The sequence below is a fragment of the Felis catus genome, chromosome A1 (assembly GCF_018350175.1).
Source record: "Felis catus isolate Fca126 chromosome A1, F.catus_Fca126_mat1.0, whole genome shotgun sequence".
Lineage (NCBI taxonomy): Eukaryota > Metazoa > Chordata > Mammalia > Carnivora > Felidae > Felis > Felis catus.
Genome location: NC_058368.1, coordinates 128232650 through 128255772, shown reverse-complemented (window position 1 = coordinate 128255772; position 23123 = coordinate 128232650). Strand labels below are relative to the sequence as shown.

Below are 23123 nucleotides of genomic sequence, written 5' to 3'. Positions count from 1 at the left end.
AGCACTGGAGTCTGGCAAGTTTCAGGATTTCCTACCCCCACTGTCCAAAACTGTAAGGGAGCTGCAAATGATAGCAGTCCTTTTGGGACACAGGTACATGGCAGTTAGAGCAGTTAGAGAAAGGAGAAATGTACAATTACGGCAGTGCTACTTTTCTTCACTGTCCTCTGAAGCTGACTTAAGACATAATCTGTGAATAACTAGAACATTTTTATATGTATAGAAATGCTCCTCAGTGGTTCTGTTTATGTGGTAGAGAGCTGAATGAGAAATCACTAGCTTGTTTTCAAAAGCCTTAAAAGAAGTACATTAAATACACACAGACATAAGCCTAACAGAATAAAGTATGCGGATTGGAATTTGTGGTTTTAGCGGATCAGGATCAAATTAGTCTAGAGAAGCTGTTGTTAGGACTGTATAGTTGCTGGGGGTGACTTCTGTTGCTGACAAGGTTTAAGACAAAGCTGGAGTGGATTAAAATGAGAAACTGGAAAACATCAGCATTATATTACCTTCTTCTTCTTCTTCTTTTTTTTTTTTTTTTTAGCATTATATTACCTTCTATAGCATACACTGTAGGATGGAGTTAATACTGAGTATAGACTGGTGAGTGTAAGCAGTTTACTTTTTACTTTTAAATCATTATTGATTTTCCCCCAGCCTTTCATTAAAACAAAAGGCTTTTGCCTATGAAGTTAGTACTTAGAAATATTTTTTCCTCCTTTCCAATAATTTTTATACTTTTTTTGCAATACAGCACACAACTAGGTGATTTCTTATAATCTGACTTGTTTTCTAGTTTGCTTTTTGCCTGATTTTTCCCTCTTCAGACTTAGAGCTGCAAATGTATCTATTTGTCACATATGTAAACCTCAAGCATAAATCATTTGAACAGTTTGGTAAAATTGTGGGTTCCTGTGGCGAATAAAAGCTTCTAACTGCTATAGCAATTATTTGCCAATTACTATAAAAATATTACTTATATACTCAAGAGCAGTTTATTTGTGGTTGTACCTGTATAAATGACTGACATGATTAGCTGGTAGGGGAGGAATATTGATTGTGTTTTTGCAAAATTTTATGTTTAGATCACACTTGAAAATGCGAAGTTTTGTTAAAAATATTTTCACTTGCTTAAATGTGACTTCTTAGGTCACACCAGTGGATGAAGTTCATAAAAGGAAAGAAAAATCACCAACATAGGATTCTTTTCTGTATCAACCAAATGTATGTAAAATAGTTTTAAGTAAAAGCAGTTCCAATATATTCTTTGAGAAACACATTTACATTATGAAGACAGGATATGCATTCCTTTATCAAAACAGAAGAGCGAGTTGATTTATTGAGTGTCAGTAGCCACAGACGCTAATACTAATAGTTGATGTGCTCGTTGTTCTACATTCCTAACTGTGTTAGTGGAAGAAAGTGGTGCACCTATAAAAGGAATGTGGTCTCATCCCTCAGGGTGGTTCGAGTCCCATCTAGACTAAGATGTGGGTGGGGGTGGAAGCTGATTTATCTAACCTGGCTTCTGACTTCCAAGCTGGCACCCCTTTCTTGTGCTAGGGTCCCTTCCACCTTTTCCTGCCTTCATTCTTTATACTAACTTGCTTGGGCTCTTACTTAGATGAATCAAATAAAAATGATTTAAGCTCATTATCAAACTTTTACAAGCTGCCCATGCAATTCAGAAGGTACCTAGAGCAGGTGTTTAGGGCTCAGGGAAATACTGCTGTATTGGGCTTCTGAGTGCCTCAGTTGGTTAAATGTCCGACTTCTGTGCAGGTCATGATCTCGTTGTCCATGAGTTCGAGCCCCACATCCGACTCTGAGCTGTCAGCACAGAGCCTGGAGCCTGCTTCCAATTCTGTGTCTCCCTCTCTCTCTGCCCTTCCCCCCGCTTGCATACTCTCTCTCCAAATAATAAACATGAAAAAATTAAGATATTAAAAATAGAAACAGTGCTGTGTATACACTACGATTATTGACAACTTGCTTTGGTGCTTTGTAGAGGACTTTTATCTCTTCAGTTCTGCCAGAAATGCCAGGGACACACCTCCTTCTTGAGAGAGGCCAGGATATTAAGAAAAGCAAGAGTAGAGGGTTGCCAGGTGGCCACTGGATAGCAGTGAACAGGGCATTGTGAAAAAGGAACAGATCCTTTTACAGATAAGGATCTGTAAGACTGCATGTCTGCCATAGACAGATGGATTTGACAAAAGATGTATCCAAAAAGGAATGCATTACGTTATGATTTGCAAAGTGTTCATGAATACGCATTGGCACTTGGAAAGTATTAACACTACCTACTAAAGCAATGACATAAATCCAAATTGGAAAAAAAAATTTTATTGATTGAATTAGATTTTCCAGCGTTAGCTGATGAATTTTGCTTTTGGAAAGACTTGATCTTCTCTAAGACATTTTTTTCTGGTTGTATATATAGCACTAATCTTACTGCTTAATTTTGCTCAAGAATTTAATTTTTCCTCGTTGGCATTTTCAAAAGAGTTGCTGTTCCACCTTGAGTATGTTTTAAAGGAAGCAGAGCAAAACAAATGAGGCACCTCCCCCAGCCCACCCCATTGCACGGGGTACATCACAAAGAGTTAAACACCTTAGATTTGTGTACTACTCTGTGGAACGCAACACTACCCATTGGTAGAGGAGGAGATTTAATTTAAAAGCAATTATTCCAATGATATAATGTGTGCAGGTGATGTAATTTCCCATTTTATTGATTGCTAGCAAGATTGTGTCCCTCCAAGTTCAAGAGGTAGAATGGCTTAGTGAAATAATCTTGCAGTCAGTGAGCTCATGCTCAGGTCATTAAATTTTTCTAAGCCTCAGTCTCTACGTCTGTAAAAGGGAAATGATGACGTATGTTCTGGTATTTTACTGTGCTAGTGAGTATCAGCAACACAATGAGAAAGTGTTTCTCAAAGAATATTTTAATTCTTTGTATATCGTAATGTATCATACAACTACACTCTGATAGTATGGCAGATGCTCACGACACTAGTTCCTCTATTTTCAGAGCATGTTCTCAATATTGGAGAAATACTCAAAAAATTTTTTTAAATGTTTTTTTTTGAGAGTGAGAGCGAGAGTGAGAGCGAGAGAGGAGGGGGAGAGGTAGAGAATAAGCAGGGCAGGGGCACAGAGAGAGAGAGAGAGAGACAGAATCCAAAGCAGCCTCCAGCTCTCAGCTGTCAGCACGGAGCCCGATGCAGTGCTTGAACCCATGAACTGTGAGATCATGACCTGAGCCGACATTGGACGCTTAGCTGACTGAGCCACCCAGGTGCCCCCGAGAAGTACTTCTTAAAGCGAAGGAAGTCTTCGTTGTTTAATATTGAAACGTTACAAAGGCTTTTAGAACCTCAGTCCTTATCTGTCAGTTACTTGAGTGTTAAAAATACCATTTGGTTTACTGTGACAGGTAAACGTGATATTGTATGTGAGAACATAATGAGTAACCTTCTAAGTGTCATATGAATGTCGCTTAAGATAACTGTTACTATCAGCCTATTAAAGTATAAATCAGTTTTTAAGAAAGAAAATACCACATGCATTTCTTACTGAGTTGTTTGATTTCTTTTCTAAACTGTGTCTGCTTCCCTCAGGCAGGATGGGTTTTCTTGTTGTTTAAGCTTGTGTGGTGATTTTCCTTCCATTTAGATATAGAACCACACCAGGACTGAGATCAGCGTTCCTTCACTGGATACATTTAGAATTGCTAATGATGAAGTTTGAGAGGAGGTAGTTTCCTGACAGGAAAAAGTGAGTTAGGAAATTCAGTCAAAATTCTTGGACTTTTTATTCCTGTCTTGACTTGCTTTATTAAATTGAAGTAATGGAGTACTTGTGGAGGTTTTAAACTGTTGCTGCTCCCAGGAATAAAATTAATGGTCTAAATGACTTTCTGAATAGTCACTAGTTTCGAATTCCAAATTTGTCAGTAGTTCTACTTGGCCATATCATCATCATTTTGGGATATTGGCCACAGTCATGCCTATGCTTGAGCTGCTTGAGCTTACTGTTAGGATGCATTTAATTATTTCCCAGCACCAATATCTGTTCGATGGAAGCACTTCTGCCTCGACAACCTTTTTTTCTCTTTAGATGAAATTGAACAGGAAGCACAATAAGCACAATGAATATGAATAGAATGGAGCCTCTCCTGCCTTTATCCCATGCACCCTACCTAACATAAGGTACATAAGGGGACTTGCTAGAAATGAATGAATTTCATTTGTAGTACAGAATGGAAAACTGTTAGTTGGAGACATTAATCTGACTTTCTTGTGCCTTTGGTGATGGGGTAAGAGCCCTCTTTACTAACTTAAATAATGTTGAAAGATTTTTTTTAACTTCTTTTATTCCCTCAGCCTTGTTGAGATACAGGTGATATACAACACTATGTAAGTTTCAGCTGTAGAGCATGTTGATTTGTTACACTTAAGGGTTGTAAAGTGATTGCTGTCATAGCATTAGCTAACCCTTGCATCATGTGACATAATTACTATTTTATTGTAGTGAGAACACTTAAGATTTATTCTCATGGCAAATTTCAAGTATGTAATACAGTATTACTAACCATAATCACTATGGTATATTTTAGATCCCTGCAACTTATTCATGTTCTAACTGGAAATTTATACTCTTGGACCAATATCTTCCCTTTTCCCCCACCCCCTGGCCCATAGCAAACACTATTCTCTATTTCCGTGAGTTCGGCATTTGTGGCTTTCACACGTAAGTGGAAACCTACAGTATTTGTCTTTTCTCTGTTTGCCTTACGTTGCTTAGCATAATGCCATCAAGTTTCATTTATGTTGTCACAAATGACAAGATTTCCTTCTTTTTTGTAGATGAATAATATTCCAGTATATGTTTATATTTCACATTCTTAACCCATTCATCAAGGACACTTAGGTTGTTTCCATGTCTTGGCTATTATGAATAATGATGCGATCAACATGGGAGCACAGATAATTCTTCAACATCCTGTTTGTATTCTCTTTGGGGATATACCCAGAAGTGGAGGTGCAGGATCATATGGTAGCTCTATTTTTAACTTTTTGGGGGGAAAGTCTATAATGCTTTTCATGGTAGCTGTACCAGTTCAGTAAAATGGATCTTGATGGGTGCATTCCTCTCATTCAAGTGGTGTTCTCGGGGCCCTGCTCTTATTACATCATTACCACCAACCAGGTCCTTGTGTGGTGGCAGAGGGGAAGATGCCCCAAGGATTGTTCACATTGTTGTGGCCAGAGGTGGGTCACATGGCCTCACCTAGATACAGCATGCAGTCCTATTTCTGTCTGCAGAAAACAGAAAGTTGCTTTGGTGACCAGCCAACCAATTTATACCTTTTTTTTTTTTTTTTTTTTGCTTCTTTCCTTTTTATTCCATTTCTGTTTCTTTTCTTTCTGTTCTCTAGTATGTCCACATAGAATCTAGGCCTTGTAACCATGAACCAAAGGTTAAATTAAAAAAATACAATCTTTATCATCTAGAAGAAATTAGGAATATAATTTTACTTTTAAATTATTTTTTAAATTTATTTTAATTTTTTTAATTAACAATTTAATGTTTACTTTTGAGAGAGACCAAGTATGAGCAGGGGAGCGGGAGGAGTACAGAGAGAGGGAGACACAGAATCTGAAGCAGGCTCCAGGCTCTGAGCTGTCATGACCTGAGCCAAAGCTGCCTTTGGCTTAACTGACAGAGCCACCCAGACCCCCCACCCCCTGCCCCCTACTTTTAAATGCTTAATCTCTTCTGTTCACAACTTCTCAAGACTACTAAAACATAATTTTATGAAAATTATGATTATAAAGATTATTATTGATTTAATCTTTATATCCTATTGTGAAATAAGGGGTAATAGGATGTTTTTCTTAATACATCTAGCCCGTCCTCTTCTGTGTTAGGTATTTGAATCTCTCACTTTGTAGTTTCAGAAAAGCCTGTGAAGAAAATGAGTAACTGGGAACAGAAAATGATTGAAACTTATTCACTCTTTCCTGTTCCTTGAGTATTTTTTAAGTTGTGCAATGAGTATTAACTTATCATTGGACAAAAGTGCTCACCTACATATAAAGAGTATGTAGCTTTTGGAGAACAATTTGTTGCATGGAGTGAGCAAATGTTGCAAATAATGTAAGTGTGGCTTGTAGATTGTTTTCTAGAGGCTGAAAGATTTGTCTCCACTCTGAGGTCCTAGAAATTAGCAAAAATGTTAATGGCACAAATGAAAAAGACTGCAGATGCCCATTTAGTAACCAAAAATATTTTTCAGGTCATTGCTATTGAAAACAATCTCTCCATAAACTTTCAATTTTCTTTTAATAAAACATCATAAGCCAATTTTAGTCCTTTACTCTGGATGCATTAGAGATGAATATTTTTGTTGGGTGATAAGCCAATATTAACCTCAGTTATTAACAACAAAATGCCTTTTTTCCATATAAGCCAAATTTACAATTGAGCTATTTAAGAAATAAAGACAACAAATAAATATCTCTTTTAATCTTCACATCCTGATCTAAGAAATAGAAGGACTAAATTATTTTACATACTCATATTTATCTGATGAAACTAGGAGTTCTTAAAAAGAATTTTCCCATAACACCATTTACTTGTTTATTGGTCTGGCTCATTCCAAAAACAATCTTCAGTGCAACATTGAAAACAAAATCTCCTCAATCTAAGGTCTAAAAGCTCTTTTTTTTTTTTTTTAAAGTTTATTTATTTTGAGAGAGAGAAAGTGTGAGCAGGGAAAGGGCAGAGAGAGAATCCCAAATAGGCTCTGAACAGTCAGCATGGAGCCCAATGTGGGGCTCGAACTCATGAACCCAGAGATCATGACCTCAGCTGAAGTTGGACCCTGAACCAACTGAGCCACCCAGGTGCCCCTCTTTTTATTTTGGTGGAACTGAACAAAAATAATAGACTCTTACTAGTTTTACCCCGAGGCATTGAAAACCATTGGCATGTCTCAAATGTTAGATTCTGAAGACTGTATTACATTTGGTAGAGATTTTACATGTATCTTATCATGTTCATGGTCTTTGTAATAAGGCACCCAGTATAGTTATAAGGTAATGCCTTGGTAATGTGTAGTAACTGATAAAAAAAACTGCCTGGGTTCAGATCTCGTCTCTGCCTCTTTGTAGCTGTGTTTATATGTTTTCATCTCCCTGTACCTTATTTTCCTTATCTGAACAGTGGGGTAATAAAAGTATCGACCTGGTTGGGTTGTTGGGTACATTGAATAAATTAATATACATAAAAGAGTTTGGAATGATGCATGACTCATAGTAAGTGCTTTATAAATGTTTGTCTTCCCATGATTATCTGGGGGATTTGATTATTTCTTAAAATATACACTCTAGATAACTGGAGTTTATTCAGTCAGTTTCAAAACGCTAATAGCCAATTTTGATGGGTTTTTCTAAATGGGTCCTTGATGTCTGTGTGTTTCTTCTGTCGTAAGATTAAATGGAATCTTTCCCCTGGCAATTCAGAATCATCATTATGACCATCAAAAAATGGAAGTTTGCTCTAAGTAAGTGATAATGAGTCAGGTGACATAGAAATGATGAAGATGACCGTAACGAGTTTAGGAAAAGTGTTTTACCCCTAAACTAGCTGGTCCAGGCTGCCCTGTTGTTTTTGTCTTCTGTCTGTTCTCAAGGCTTTTGGCCTTTCCTCTGTTAGCCTCTGTTAACACTCCTGCTTTGAAATTCCTGTGTCTCTTTTGCTGTAGATTATAAGCATTTATTTTTGAGAGAGACACAGAATGCAGGAGGGAGAGGGGCAGAGAGGGAGGGAGACACAGAATCTAAAACAGGATCCAGGCTCTGAGCTCTCAGCAGAGAGCCCCACACAGAGCTCAAACTTAGGTACTGCAAGATCATGACCTGAGCTGAAGGATCTTTAACTGACTGAGTCACCCAGGGGCCTCGAAAATAGTACAGTTTTTGAGAAAAATTGTATATAAAATGAGAAAACGAGCATTTGCTCAGGGTGTTAATTCTCCCCCTGAGAGTAATAAGAACATAAGTGCATTTTTTACTTTTGGGAGAGGGTTATGTTTTAAGCAGAAATTCTTAAAGTATTTCCTGTGGGCCAAATCTGATTTTGTAAATAAAGTTTTATTGCAACACACACTCATTAGTTTATATATTGTTGCCTGCTGCTTTTGCACCACAAGTGCAGAGTTGGGTAGTTGCTGCAGAGACAGTATGGCTTGCAAAGACTGAACTATTACTATATGGCCCTTTATAGAAAAAAGGTTGCTAAACCCTGTTTGGGAGCCTTACAGTTTTGGGCAGGGTCTAAATAAATGAGATGTTACTGTGTTTAGTAGTCTTTGCTAATTTGCATATTCAATTACCTATAGCACTGCCTCTCCTAAATATATTGTGGATAAACAAGAATAATTGCACTAGCCTCTGTTGAATAAAGGATAAACAGCCCACAATAGCACATTGAGAAAATTAACAGGAGGTGATAATGTCACTGACAAGCAAAGTGGGATGGGAATCCTCACTTTGGTCTTTGTTGCTCTACTGTTACCAGTACATAACATAATGTGAAATTACATAACCTTCTCTTGTGTTGTATAGAATATTCTAGAAATGTTTCTAGTTAGTAGCTGCTTTTGTTACACAATTGTCCAGTGAAAATGTAAATGCCTCTCTTGTGTCTTTTCCTACCTTTACTTAACTGTTCTTTATCTTTAATCTTACATTTATCTCTGGTCTTTATCTTTTCCGTAAAAAAAAAAAAAAAAAAAGTTTTTGAAGTTTCCTACATTGTATTATTCTGGACTATCCTGCATGGGAAAGGACTCTGAACCTGACTTTGAATTCTAATTTAGTCACTTTATAGAAGAGAAACCTCAGGAAGTCACATTGCCACCTCCAGTTTCAGTTTGCTTGCCTATAAAAGGGAGGCAAGAATCCATGCTTTGCTTACCAAACGCTATAAGCTGTTTGGATAGCCCCAAAATTCACGTGTTGAAATCCTCATGGCCAGTATTAGGAGTTGGGGCCTTTTGGCAGTGTTTAAGTCATTATGCACAGCCCTAATGAATGGAGGTAATGCTCTGCAGAAAAGAAGCCTCATAGAGCTCATGAGAGGCCCCTCACCTGGCCATTCTGGCACCCTGATCTTGGACTTCCACCTCCAGAACTGTAAGCAATAAATTTCTGTTGTGTATAAGGCTCCCAGTCTATGGCATTTTGTCTATAGTATTTTGGAACAAACTAAGACACTACAAAGGAGGAGCACATGAGGCTAAGCTGGGAGAGGACTTAGTATTGTGTCTTTAATAATATTCTCAACGTGGCCTGGCTTATTCTCATACAAAGATGTGTATTTTTGTGGAACAGAACATAAAATGTATTCTGGATGAACTAAAACTTTGCCTGGGCTGGGTACGAGGCTGTGAGTGAGAAGGAGGTTGGGTGAGAAAAACCTCTTCAAACAGCATGTGTGTTATTCGAGTGTCTGCTTTGTTACTTCTGTAATGTGATGGCTGATGATTTAGTGCAGACCTCTTGGGAAATATGCTGAAAGAAAGATGGGTAACCTTGGAAGGGGGAAAAGGTAGTGCTTATGTCAGTATGAAAGTCTGACTAGAAGCAAATTATCATTGGTGCATTTTAGTTCTAGGTCTTGAAGTAGGTACATTTGGTACATGAACATGAAGGTGGTTAGCTTTTTAAAGATGAAAGAAGGAAGAGTTTCCTTTCTTGAAAACGGGCTCCGGTGAGAATCACAAGTCCCCCGTGATGAGGCCAAGGAAGGATTACTGAAGAATGAAGTGAACATATGTGGTTCCATTGTTTTTATTGCAGCCCACAAAGAAAAGCAGCAGTTTCCTGGGTATAACATATTTATACTTGTAAAAGATCCCCTTTTATAATTTAAGGGGATGCCAATAGTTCAGCTTGGAATTGCAATTACACTGAATGTATTTCTTCATCATCCTGTTGTGTTTGAATGACTTAACAAACTTGAACCAGAAAATTAACACTTGTTTTTCCTAGGTAACTTGTTATTTTAATTCGTTTGACTGTTGGAGACAATATTTTAAAATTGTGACCTTGACTTTAAACTTAGGGAGACCCCTGACAACCTCCACTTTTAACATCTTGGTTATTTGGAGGGGTAATTATCCAAGTTATATCGGTTAGCGATGGCTGTGTAACAAAGTACTCCAAAACATAGTGTCTTAAAATGGCAACCATTTATTATTTTCATGAGTCCACTGGTTAGCTGGGGGAAATTCTGCTTAACTAACCTAGATTCTGATTATTTAGCTGGTCTTACTCATGCACTAGTGGTTAGCTGGCCATCTGAGCTATCCTTGATTGGGAAAACTCTGTACTACTCTACATGCCTTTCATTTGTGCCCCCATCGCTTCAGTAGACTAGTCTAAGCATGCTCTCAGTGTAGTCACTGGTATCCAAAAGTAGGCCAACTCATTTGTGCAAGAGGGTGGGATGGCAACACATATGTGCTTTTCACCACTCTGTGTCATATTTAATAATATCCCATTGGCCAAAGCAAGACCTGGTAGGACTCAAGAGTGAAGGAAAGTTATGAGTCAAACAGTATGGATACAGGGAGGGCGTGAATTGGGGCCTCAGTTTACCAGGTATTACTTTGTTCTTTTCCCTCATTTTAGCAGCCCCTGCTTTGGCAGTTTTACTGTTCATTTGCACTTCAACAGACTAGGCCGAACCATACCTCCTTATCTCCATTCTGCCTAGTTATTCATCACATTTTTTTTTAATAATAGCTTTTTAAAATTTAAATTTTTATTTAAATCAAAGTTAGTTAACATGTAGTGTAATAAATGATTTTCTGAGTAGAGTTTAGTGATTGGTCACTTGCATATAATACACAGTGCTCATCACCACTTATATTTAAAGCTTGATGAAGGGATAGCTTGTCATTAAAGGCTAAAATAAAAATTGTACTTATACAGCCCTCTCCCATTTTTATTTTTTATATTTTAATATAATTTATTGTCAAATTGGCTTCCATACAACACCCAGTGCTCATCCCAACAAGTGCCCTCCTCAATGCCCATCACCCACTTTCCCCCTCCCTTTTTTAAAGCCGTATTAAGCACCATAGATTTTTAAAAAAATTTTTTTAATGTTTATTTTTGAGGGAGACAGAGACAGAGCAGGGGTGTAGGGGAGGGGTAGAGAGAGAGGGAGACACAGAATCCCAAGCAGGCTCCAGGATCTGAGCTTGTCAGCATACAGTCAGATGTGGGGCTCTAACTCATGAACCGTGAGATCAAAACCTGAGCTGAAGTTGGACACTTGACTGACTGAGCCACCCAGGTGCCCCAAGCACCACAGATTCTTATATAATGATACTCTTTTTTTCTGGTTCCATCCACATCGATCCCTGAGCTGTATTCTCCAACTAATTTCTGTGTTTTGGGGCTAATGCTCAAGTAGCATTTGGAGGACCTTTGTGGGTGGATCTGTGTGTTTTTAGTCTTCCTTTCACATGGTTTTGCTTTTGGACTTTCCTAAACTCCAGGCTTGCATTTCTTGCTTTGTACTCTTCAAGTCCTACAGAAACGTCAAATGAACATGTTACAAAGAATACTCATCATCCAGCTGTTGTCATTCACTCGTGCCTTCAATCAACAAATATCTGTTGGATGTCTTCCACACTATTTCAGGCATTACTAATGGAGTAGTTGTACAATATTTGCAGAATGCAGGCCCTCCTGTAGTTTATAATCTAGTGGGGCTTGGCAGACAGCAAACAAATGCCTGAATCCCTCATTTAATGTTTGATAGTGATAAGTGTTATGGGGAAATTAAAGCCAGGTGAGTACAAAGACTGCAATGGAGGAGTGAGTGGGTGTTCTGGGAAGGCCTCTGAAGTAAGGGAGTGAGCTGTGAGGATCTGGGGAAAATGCTGCAAGCCCAGGAATACTTGTTACAAAGGAAGCCTGGACAAGATTCAATGTGGTAGCAACCGTGCTTACAGTGGGAAGAGTGGTAGGAAGTGTGGTGTGGAGACAAACAGACGCTGGCACACGTAGAGCACAGTAAGGTCTTTGCATTTATTCTGAGTGACCTGGGAATCCATTGGTGAGACATGTGCTAGTTTCAAGGGCAGAAGCTGGGGTGCCTTGACAGCCTTGCTGGGCAGAGAGGCTGAGGGGCTGCCTTAGGAGAGTAGCAGTAGAGACGGAGAGGGTGGCAGACTTTGGAGCTCTACAAAATGGGTTTCATTTAAATAAACCAGATTTAGATATTGACATCAGCTCTGCAGAGTTGAGCATATGGACAAGTGTTTCCCAAAGTAGACCCAGCATACTTCCAGTGATTTCTGAGTTAATTTTAGGTGCTCTATCACATGAATGGACCTTTTAAATTTTAGTGATTACTTATCAACTTAACATGCCTTAGGAAAGATATAAAACTTGCATATAAAACCCGTGGTCCTACATAAAGTTAATGCTTGAGATGAGGATGAAAGTATTGAGTCTACTACAAAGTTGAATGAAGAAACAGCAAAAATCGTGAGGGTTGTCTCCTGAATGACTGGTTTTAGGGTGTGGTGACAAGAATTATTCAAATGGTTGAGTTCTGAGGGATAAGTGAACAGTGACTCTGGTTTTAGGGTTGTATGTAATCGTAATCACATCTTCCCACTTACTGATGAATTTTGTGAAGCTCTCTACTGAGCACCTTATAGATGATATTTCATTCTCACTGCAGTCCTAAGGGATGTGGGTAATGAGATTTTGATATTCCCATTTAACAGAAGAGGGAAGTGAAGTTCATAGGAAAGACATAATTTGCTCTAGGAAGTCTGAATTTTCAGATCCCACAAGATTACAGAAGTAATGTCTAGTTTTGGTAAATTCTCTGCAAACAGGGACTTAGTTTGTTGGACACACTAATGTGCCCTTAGCACCTAGAATAGTGTCTGATACATGTTAGACATTCAGTCAGTACTGCTGAATGAATGAAAGATAAAAGGAGTGGATCTTTTATTGAGGTCTGAGTCAAGAGTGGTGAGTGCTCATGTTCCTCACAGTAGGATAAGTTTTAGGATGTCATCACCTGGAGTTTTATTGGAAAGGCCATATTTGGGCCTTATGGTGTATCCTGAATTCAGGCTTACCCAAGCTTCTAACTTGAGTCTTATATTTTCCTCCTAGTCTCCTTTAAGAGTGTCATCCACTTCTCTGGCTATAACTATGTGCCAAACTCCCAGATCTCACACTTCGGTTGTAGAATATATAAACCCACTAACAAATTTGGAGCCTCTTGAGGGCACTGTAACTTCTGGCAAGTCTCTTAACCTCATTTGTGCCTCAGTCTTTGTCAGTAAGAGCAAGAGACAGTAGGTGGATCTGAGCCCTTTCCTGAGTAGACCTATGTGCGCCAGAAGAAAGATAGGGACAAGATGCAGAGGGAGGGTGACATGAGGTGACAGATGACTTGAAAATCAAATGGTATTCATTGTCCATTCTTCTTCAACATCCTTGTTTTGGTTTTTACTTAGAACTTGAAAAAAAATGTTTATTTTTAAGTGGGGGAGAGCAGAGAGAGAGGGAGACATAGAATCAATCCCAAGTGGCTCCATGCTTCCGTCGTGGAGCCCGACACAGGGCTTAATCTCACAAACCATGAGATCATGACCTGAGCCAAAGTCAAGAGTCAGGTGTTTAACCAACTGAGCCACCCAGGCACCCCTTGCCTAGAATTTCTTAAGGAGTTAAATAATAGTTTTTCAAGGTAAGTTTTCTCAAAAGGCTTGATTTTTCTTCTTTAAAAGGCAAATTTCTGAAAGCAGTTGTTCATACACTTGGGATCCTGGGTGAAGCCATACCATGCATCAGAGAAAGCTGCACACACACTCTTTCTTTGATGGTAGCAGTCACATGGGGGTGGCCAGTGCTGGGCAGTGTATGCTAAGGGGCCCCTGTGATGGGGCAAGGGGGCTACAGACCAAACTGACCATAAAAATGGGCTCCTGAAAGGGGCAGGAGGAGTTTCCTAAAGGAAGGTTGTTACAGTGAAAATGAGCCTGGGGAGGGTGTTAGCACAGGAGGGCCTTGACTCCAGAGGTGGGAGCAGTGGAGAGTGGGGACATGTCTGAACAAACTCGACATGTTCAGTACTCACTGCCAGAACTGCTGTCTTCCACTCCTCCACTCATATGTGCTACCCCAGATCCCCAACTGACCCTGGCTGCACACATTTTTTGAATCCTAAAATGCATAATTTCTGCAAAACTATGTATGAGGGGGTGGGGTATAAAGATGGAAAACTATGTTATTATCAGCCTCTGCAAAGTCCTAATCTCCTGGGTAAAAGACATAGATAAGATTTCTTCTGCAAGTCTGAGGAGAGGTAAGCTATACACCGAGATAAACACCTGCTTTGGGAGGGCAGGGTCAGGTGAACCTATTCCAGATCGCTGGATCTAGGAAGCCATTTTGAAAGAGACAGTTTTCAAATTTAGCTTTGTGGGAAGTAGGATAGGGCTTTGATGTTTGTCTTTAGGAAGAAAGGGGGCTGTAGTCCAGGCAAAGCAGACAGCTTCTTCACAGGCCTGGAAGCAGGAGAATGCCAGGGCTGGGGAAGGGTGGGGTCAAGGGGCACAGAGAACCTGAACACTGGGGAGGAGGCGATTAGGATGGGTGCTGGACCATTAGATAGAACCAGGAGGAGGTTATGGGTCACACTGTATGCCTGCTGAGTCCTGTGAACTTTACTGGTGTGCATGGTGAGCCTTTCACACTTAGGTGTGGGGCCTTCGGGAGTAGATTGGTAGGAGAAGGGAGTGGTCAGATCTGTGTGTCCTAGGGGCAACAAGGAGACTGGTTCCTTTTTATAAATTTTTCTATAGGAATTTTATTTATTTTTAGTTTTTATTTTACTTGAGAGAGAACACAAGCATGTGTGAGTGTGGGAGGGGCAGAGGGACAGAGAGAATCGTAGGTTCCATACTCAGTGTGGACCCTGATGAGGAGCTCAATCTCACAACCCTGGGATCATGACTCTAGCTGAAATCAAGAGTCAGATGCTCAATGGATGAAGCCACCCTGGCATCCCCCTGGGTAGAGGGAAGTTATGAGAATAGTTAAAGGGCTTCAGAATATCCTTCATCCAGATTTATCAGCTGTTGAAATTTTGCTGCATTTGCTTTATCATTCTCTCATTCTCTAGCATACACATATTACTAAGAGTTTTTTTCTGAAAACCGTTTGAAATTTGCCCACGTCCTACCTCTTTACTCCCAAAATATTTTTTAGTCTTCCCTAAAAATAATGATTTTCATTTATGTAACTTCAGTGTAATTACTGAAATCAGGACATTTATATTGATACACAACTATTAACTGGTTGCAGGTTTTATTCACATTTCATTTGTCCCAATATTGTATAGGAAGGTTTCTTTCTTTCTTTGTTATAAACAAGTGATGTAGGTGGCAGTAAAATAGGCTGGGCCTGAAGCTCTGGAAGTGGGAACAGGACCACCATTTCAGAGGTGGGCACAGTAGGATTTGGCAAGCGTGGGCTCTAGGAGTGAGAGAGGAAATAAAGCTGACTATGAGGTTGCAGTTTTTTAGGGTGGGTGTCGTTATCCAGCAAGGAGCTCCAGAAAGAGATTTAAAGTGCAAGGTGATCTTATGTTCTGGGTTTTGGATTTAATCCTGATCATTGGATTTGTATAGTGCATTAAAAGGAAGAAAGGCAGGGTAATGAGAGGCAGCTTTGTGTAGTAGTTGAGGATATGAACTTCAGGGGCACCTGGGTGGCTCACTTCGTTAAGCATCTGACTTGGTTTCAGCTCAGGTCTTGATCTCATGGGATATCATGGGTTCAAGCCCCATGTTGGGCTCAGAACATCGCAGAACCTGCTTGGTATTCTCTCTCTCCTTCTCTCTCTGATCCTCCCCTGGTCCCTCTCTTTGTCTCTCTCTTAGAAATAAACTAAAAAAAAAAAAAAGAATATGAACTTTGGAGTTGGATTGTCTAGGATACTTAATAGTTGGGTGACCTGGGGAAGTTACCTTAGTTGAGTGTGCCTCAGTTTTCTCCTCTGTGAAATGGAGATAATAATTGTACTTGATTCACAGAGTCCTTGTGAGGTTAAACGAGTTATAATTTGTAAAGCGCTGTGTTACAAGCTTGCCTGACATGTAGTGCCATATACATTTGTTGAATCAATATAATGAATTGGATTTTTTACATTTATGCTACTGAATCCTCACTAGTAAATCCATGAGGTAAATACCATTATTATTAACTGGGACTCCTGCTACTCTGTTTATCCAAGGCCCAATAATTGTTGGTATAGAGAACTCGCCTTGTTATATATACCAGACTATCTTCAGGCTCTCTGTATGAGCATACCCATTAGGCACTTGGAATGGGCTAGTGCGTCAGTGTTAGGTTGTGGTGGATGTTCTGAGCTGGAAATCCTCTCACAGACGTGATTGCTGGGGGCATGTGATGGATACAGTTGCTAAGAAAAAGTGTGGAAGAAAGGACTGGAGGTTGGAGCTGTGAGAGAGAGCGGGTCAGCCAGCCACAGGTAAAACGCAGAGCAGGAGGGTGTGGTGTGAAGGAAAGGAGGCACTAAGAGAGGTTAGGAGGACTTGCCCAATGCTTGGGAGTCTAAGGATAAATTCAGAACAGAGATCTGGGTGGGGCCTTTGTGGCCTTACTGAGAACTCACTGTTGTATTGACTGAGGGCAGAAACCTGTTTTCTGGGCCCAAGAAGAAAACAGGAAGAGGAAATGGATTCTGGGAAAGTTAACAATTCTTTCAAGTAGTTTGGCAGTAAAAGGGAGGAGAACTTTGGGAGATCTCTTTCCAACAGAGGCAATTGTCTTTGTCATGTAAGAGGGGAAAGGGAGAGGTTGAAGATGCAGGAAACAGTGGGGAGGGGAGAGAGCAGGCTGCCAGGGATGGAGTCAGGAGCGTGGCTGCAGGAACACTGCTCTCAGCTCAGAGAAAACCATGTGTGATGACCTATGACATGTAATGTGGAATTGGGGAAGTTGAAACAATTTCACGCAGCAGGCACTGAAGCTATTTGTTGGAAGTCAGAAGCATATTTGAGAGTATGAAAGGTTTGGAGAAAGGATTTACAATGAGGTAAAGGAGATTCTTTTGTAATAGCCAGCACTTAGGAGTAGGTGAGCGGTGTGGTTCTTTAGGGCATTGTTCTGGGACTTTGTCTATGACACCCTGGAATTGACTAAGAAGAGATGAATTGGGTCAGTCTGAGCAATAGTTTTTTTTTTTTTTTTAATTTTTTTAATGTTTGGTTTTGAGAGAGAGACAGAGCATGAGTGGAGGAGGGGCAGAGAGAGGGAGACACAGAATCCTAACCAGGTTTCAGGCTCTGAGCTGTCAGCATAGAACCATGATACCATGACCTGAGCTAAAGTCAGATGCTTAATCGACTTGAGCCACCCAGGCGCCCCAGTCTGAGCAACAGTTTTAATGGAAGTCACAGAGTACTAGGGAATCTCAGAGGTCAGAGAGAATTTCATTGGAAATGGTTGACCACAGCCCGTGAAGGAAGAGGAGGCCTTCTGCTCTTCTGCTAGGTTAACACTTCCCAGACATTTCCAGTGAAATACCCATAATGACAGGAAGGAAAGCTTATCTCTGAGGCTTGGGGACCTAGCTCAAGGTAGCCTACCTGAAATTTGAAAATTCTAAAGTCTTGGTGTTATCTTTAGAATACTAAAAATTCTGGGGCACCTGGGTAGCTCAGTCACTTAAATATTTGACTTCAGCTCAGGTCGTGATCACACAGTTTGTGGGTTCAAGCCCTGCTGTGGCTTTATGCTGATAGTGTGGAGCCGGCTTGGGATTCTCTCTCTCTTCATGTCACTCTACCCCTCTCCAATTTGTGCTGTCTCTCAAATAAACTTTAAAAAATATATTAAAAAATCCATTGTGGATCTACATTTGAGTATTAAACTATTTATTAAAATAAGCAGCTAAAAAATATTCGCCATGTTTTTCCATGACTAGGCCTTATACTGGGATGGCAGTGGGACTGTGAATCCTGTTTAAGAAGCCTGGGAGAAAAACAAAGAGCAGAATCACCAGGAGAGAACAATGAGGGACATAAATTTCATAGGAGGCAGACAGTAAGAGATGTGGTAAAGTTTGAGGTGGTAGCTAGAGAGGAGGATGTCACAATGTCAGATATTGAACATAAGACCATTGTTAACTGATAACGGGTGTAAAGTAAGATCAAGCCAGTGAGTGAGTGAGATGAAGAGAGAGAGGCTGCCTTGGGTGACCTGAATCTCGCCAAGTTGCTCCTGACTTAGAACCTGGATATCAAATTTCTGTGTTGGGGTACACAGAAAAAAAAATAATGTTTAAGATTTTTTGCTTTTATTATTATTTTTTTTACAATTTACATCAAAGTTAGTTAGCATATAGTGCAACAATGACTTCAGGAGTAGATTCCTTCATGCCCCTCACCCATTTAGCCCATCCCCCTCCCACAACCCCTCCAGCAGCCCTCTGTTCTCCATATTTAAGAGTCTGTTATGTTCCATCCCCCTCCCTTATGCTTCCCTTCCCTTAGGTTCATCTGTTCTGTGTCTTAAAATCCTCCTATAAGTGAAGCATATGATATTTGTCTTTTTCTGATTAATTTTGCTTAGCATAATACCTTCTAGTTCCATCCACGTAGTTGTAAGTGGCAAGATGTCATTCTTTTTGATTGCTGAGTAATACTCCATTTTGTGTGTGTGTGTGTGTGTGTGTGTGTGTGTGTGTGTGTGTGTGTGTGTGTGTGTATTACACACACACCACATCTTTCTCCATTCATCCATCGATGGACATTTGGGCTCTTTCCATACTTTGGCTATTGTTGATAATGCTGCTATAAACATGGGGGTGCATGTGCCTCTTTGAAACAGCACACCTGTATCCCTTGGATAAATGCCTAGTAGTGCAATTGTTGTGTCGTAGGGTAGTTCTATTTTTAATTTTCTGAGGAACCTCCATACTGTTTTCCAGAGTGACTGTGCCAGTTTGCATTCCCACCAGCAGTGCAAAAGAGATCCTCTTTCTCCGCATCCTCGCCAACATCTGTTGTTGCCTGAGTTGTTAATGTTAGCCATTCTGACATGTGTGAGGTGGTATCGCATTGTGGTTTCCATTTGTATTTCCCTGATGATGAGTGATGTTGAGCATTTTTTCGTGTGTTGCTTGGCCATCTGGATGTCTTCTTTGGAGAAGTGTCTATTCATGTCTTTTGTCCATTTCTTCACTGGATTATTTGTTTTTTGGGTGTTGAGTTTGATAAGTTCTTTACAGATTTTGGATACTAGCCCTTTATCTCCTGTGTCATTTGCAAATATCTTCTCCCATTCTGTCGGTTGCCTGTTAGTTTTGCTGATTGTTTCCTTCGCTGTGCAGGAGCTTTTTATTTTGATGAGGTCCCAGTCATTCATTTTCACTTTGGTTTCCTTTGCCTCTGGAGACGTGTTGAGTAAGAAGTTGCTGAGGCCAAGATCAAAGAGGTTTTTGCTTGCTTTCTCTTGGAGGATTTTGATGGCTTCCTGTCTTACATTGAAGTCTTTCATCCATTTTGAGTTTATTTTTGTGTGTGGTGTGAGAAAGTGGTCCAGGTTCATTTTTCTACATGTCACTGTCCACTTTTCCCAGCACCATTTGCTGAAGAGACTGTCTTTCTTCCATTGGATATTCTTTCCTGCTTTGTCAAAGATTAGTTGGCCACAGGTTTGTGGGTCCATTTCTGGGTTCTCTATTCTGTCCCATTGAGCTGAGTGTCTGTTCTTGTGCCAGTACCATACTGTCTTGATGGTGGTATAGCTTGAAGTCTGGGATTGTGATGCCTTCTGCTTTGATTTTCTTTTTCAAGATCGCTTTGGTCATTCAGGGTCTTTACTGGTTCCATACAAATTTTAGGATTATTTGTTCTAGCTCCATGAAGAATGCAGGTGTTACTTTGATAGGGATTGTGTTGAATATGTAGATTGCTTTGGGTAGTATAGACATTATAACAATATCTGTTCTTCCTATCCAGGAGCATGGAATCATTTTCCATTTCTTTGTGTCTTCTTCAATTTCTTTCAAAAGCTTTCTATAGTTTTCACTGTGTAGATTTTTCACCTCTTTGGTTAGATCTATTCTTAAGTATCGTATGGGTTTTGGTGCAATTGTAAATGGGATCAATTCCTTGATTTCTCTTTCTGTCGCTTCATTGTTGGTGTATAAGAATGCAACCGACCTCTGTGCATTGATTTTATATCCTGCCACTTTGCTGAATTCATGGATCAGTTCTAGCAGTTTCTTGGTGGAATCATTTGAGTTTTTCATATAGAATATCATGTCATCTGCAGATAATCAATGTTTGACCTCCTCCTGACCAATTTGGATGCCTTTTATTTCTTTGTGTTGTCTGATTGCTGAGGCTAAGACTTCCAATACTATGTTGAATAACAGTGGCGAGAGTGGACATCCCTATCTTGTCCCTGACCTTAGGGAGAAAGCTGTCAGTTTGTCCCCATTGAGGATGATATTAGCATTGGGTCGTTCATATATGGCTTTTATGATCTCGCGGTATGCTCCTTCTATCCCTACTTTCTTGAGGGTTTTTATCAAGAAAGGATGCTGTATTTCGTCAAAAGCTTTTTCTGCATCAATTGAGAGGATAATATGGTTCTTGTCCTTTCTTTTATTGATGTGATGTATCATGTTAATTGTTTTGTGGATATTGAACCAGCCCTGCATCCCAGGTATAAATCTTGCTTGGTCCTGGTGAATAATTTTTTTAATGTGTTGTTGGATCCAGTTGGCTAATACCTTGTTGAGGATTTTTGCATCCATATTCATCAGGGAAATTGGTCTATAGTTCTCCTTTTTAGTGGGGTCTCTCTGGTTTGGAATCAAAGTAATGCTGGCTTCATAGGATGAGTTTGGAAATTTTCCTTCCATTTGTATTTTTTGGAACAGCTTCAAAAGAACAGGTGTTAAGTCTTCCTTAAATGTTTGGTAGAATTCCCCCTGGAAAGCCATCTGGCCCTGGACTCTTGTTTTTTGGGAGATTGATTACTAACTCAACTTCTTTACTGGTTATAGGTCTGTTCAAATTTTCTATTTCTTCCTGTTTCAGTTTTGGTAGTGTATATGTTTCTAGGAATTTGTCCATTCCTTCCAGATTACCCATTTTTATTGGCATAATTGTTCATAATATTCTCTCATTATTGTTTTTATTTCTGCTGTGTTGGTTGTGATCTCTCCTCTTTCATTCTTGGTTTTATTTGGGTCCTTTCCTTTTCCTTTTTGATCAAACTGGCTAGTGGTTTATCAATTTTGTTAATTCTTTCAAAGAACCAGCTTCTGGTTTCATTGATCTGTTAGGTTTTTTTGGTTTCGATAGCATTGATTTCTGCTCTAATCTTTATTATTTTGTGTCTTCTTCTGGTTTTGGGTTTTACTTGCTGTTCTTTTTCCAGTTCTTTAAGGTGTTAGGTTAGGTTGTGTACCTGAGACCTTTCTTCCTTCTTTAGGAAGGCCTGGATTGCTATATACTCCCTCTTATGACCACCTTTGCTGCATCCCAGAGGTTTGGGGCTGTGGAGTTATTATTTTCATTGGTTCCCATGTACTTTTTAATTTCCTCTTTGACTTCTTGGTTATGCCATTCATTCTTTAGTAGGATGTTCTTTAGTCTCCAAGTATTTGTTACTTTTCCAATTTTTTTCTTGTGGTTGTTTTCGAGTTTCCTAGCATTGTGGTCTGAAAATATGCATGGTATGATCTCGATCTTTTTGTACTTGTTGAGGGCTGATTTGTGTCCCAATATGTGGTCTATTCTGTTGAACACTCCATGTGCACTGGAGAAGAATGTATATTCTGTTGCTTTAGGATGAAATGTTCTGAATATATCTGTTAAGTCCATCTGGACCAGTGTGTCATTCAAAGCCATTGTTTCCTTGTTGATTTTGTGTTTAGATGATCTTTCCATTGCTGAAGGAGGGTGTTGAAGTCCCCTACTATAATGGTATTATTATCAATGAGTGTCTTTATGTTTGTGATTAATTGATTTATATATTTGGGTGCTCTCATATTTGGAGCATAAGTGTTTACAATTGTTAGGTCTTCTTGGTGGATAGACCCCTTAATTATGATATAATGCCCTTCTTCATCCCTTGTTACAATCTTTATTTTAAAGTCTAGATTGAGTGATATAAACATGGCTTTCTTTCGTCGGCCATTAGCATGATAGATGGTTCTCCATCCCCTTATTTTCAATCTGAAGGTGTCTTTAGGTCTAAACTGGGTCTCTTGTAAACAGCATATAGATGGATCTTGTTTTTTTATCCATTCTGTTACCCTATGTCTTTTGATTGGAGCATTAAGTCCATTGATGTTTAGAGTACTGAAAGACAAGAATTTATTGCTGTTATGTTTCTTGTAGAGTTGGAGTGTCTGGTGGTGTTCTCTGGTCCTTTCTAGTCTTTGTTGTTTTTAGTCTTTATTTTTTTCATCTTCTTTCCCCTCAGAGAGTTCCTTTTAAAATTTCTTGCAGGGCTGTTTTAGTGGTCACAAACTCCTTTAATTTTTGTTTGTTTGGGAAACTTTTACTCTCTCTTTCTATTTTAAATGACAGCCTTCCTGGATAAAGAATTCTTGGCTGCATATTTCTCCTATTCAGAACATTGAATATATCCTGCCACTCCTTTCTGGATGGCCAAGTTTCTGCGGATAGGTCTGCTGCAAACCTGATCTGTCTTCCCTTGTAGGTTAAGGACTTTTTTCCCTTGCTGCTTTCATGATTCTTTCCTTGCCTGAGTTTTTTGTGAATTTGACTATGATGTGCCTTGTTGATGGTCGGTTTTTGTGGAATCTCATGGGAGTCCTGTGTGCTTCCTGGATTTTGATGTCTGTCTTTCCCAGGTTAGGAAAGTTTTCCAGTATGATTTGCTCACATAACCCTTCTACCCCTTTTTCTCTCTCTTCATTTCCTGGGACCCCTATGATTCTGATGTTGTTCCTTTTTAATGAGTCACTGGTTTCTCTAATTCTTAAATTGT

General features: G+C 39.6%; 1 protein-coding gene across 6 annotated transcripts in view; it reads left to right on the top strand.

Annotated features, from left to right (window-relative positions):
* The window catches only part of PDE4D (phosphodiesterase 4D), a 1455129-nt gene that overhangs the window by 61611 nt on the left and 1370395 nt on the right, over nt 1–23123 (top strand). The window lies entirely within an intron of this gene.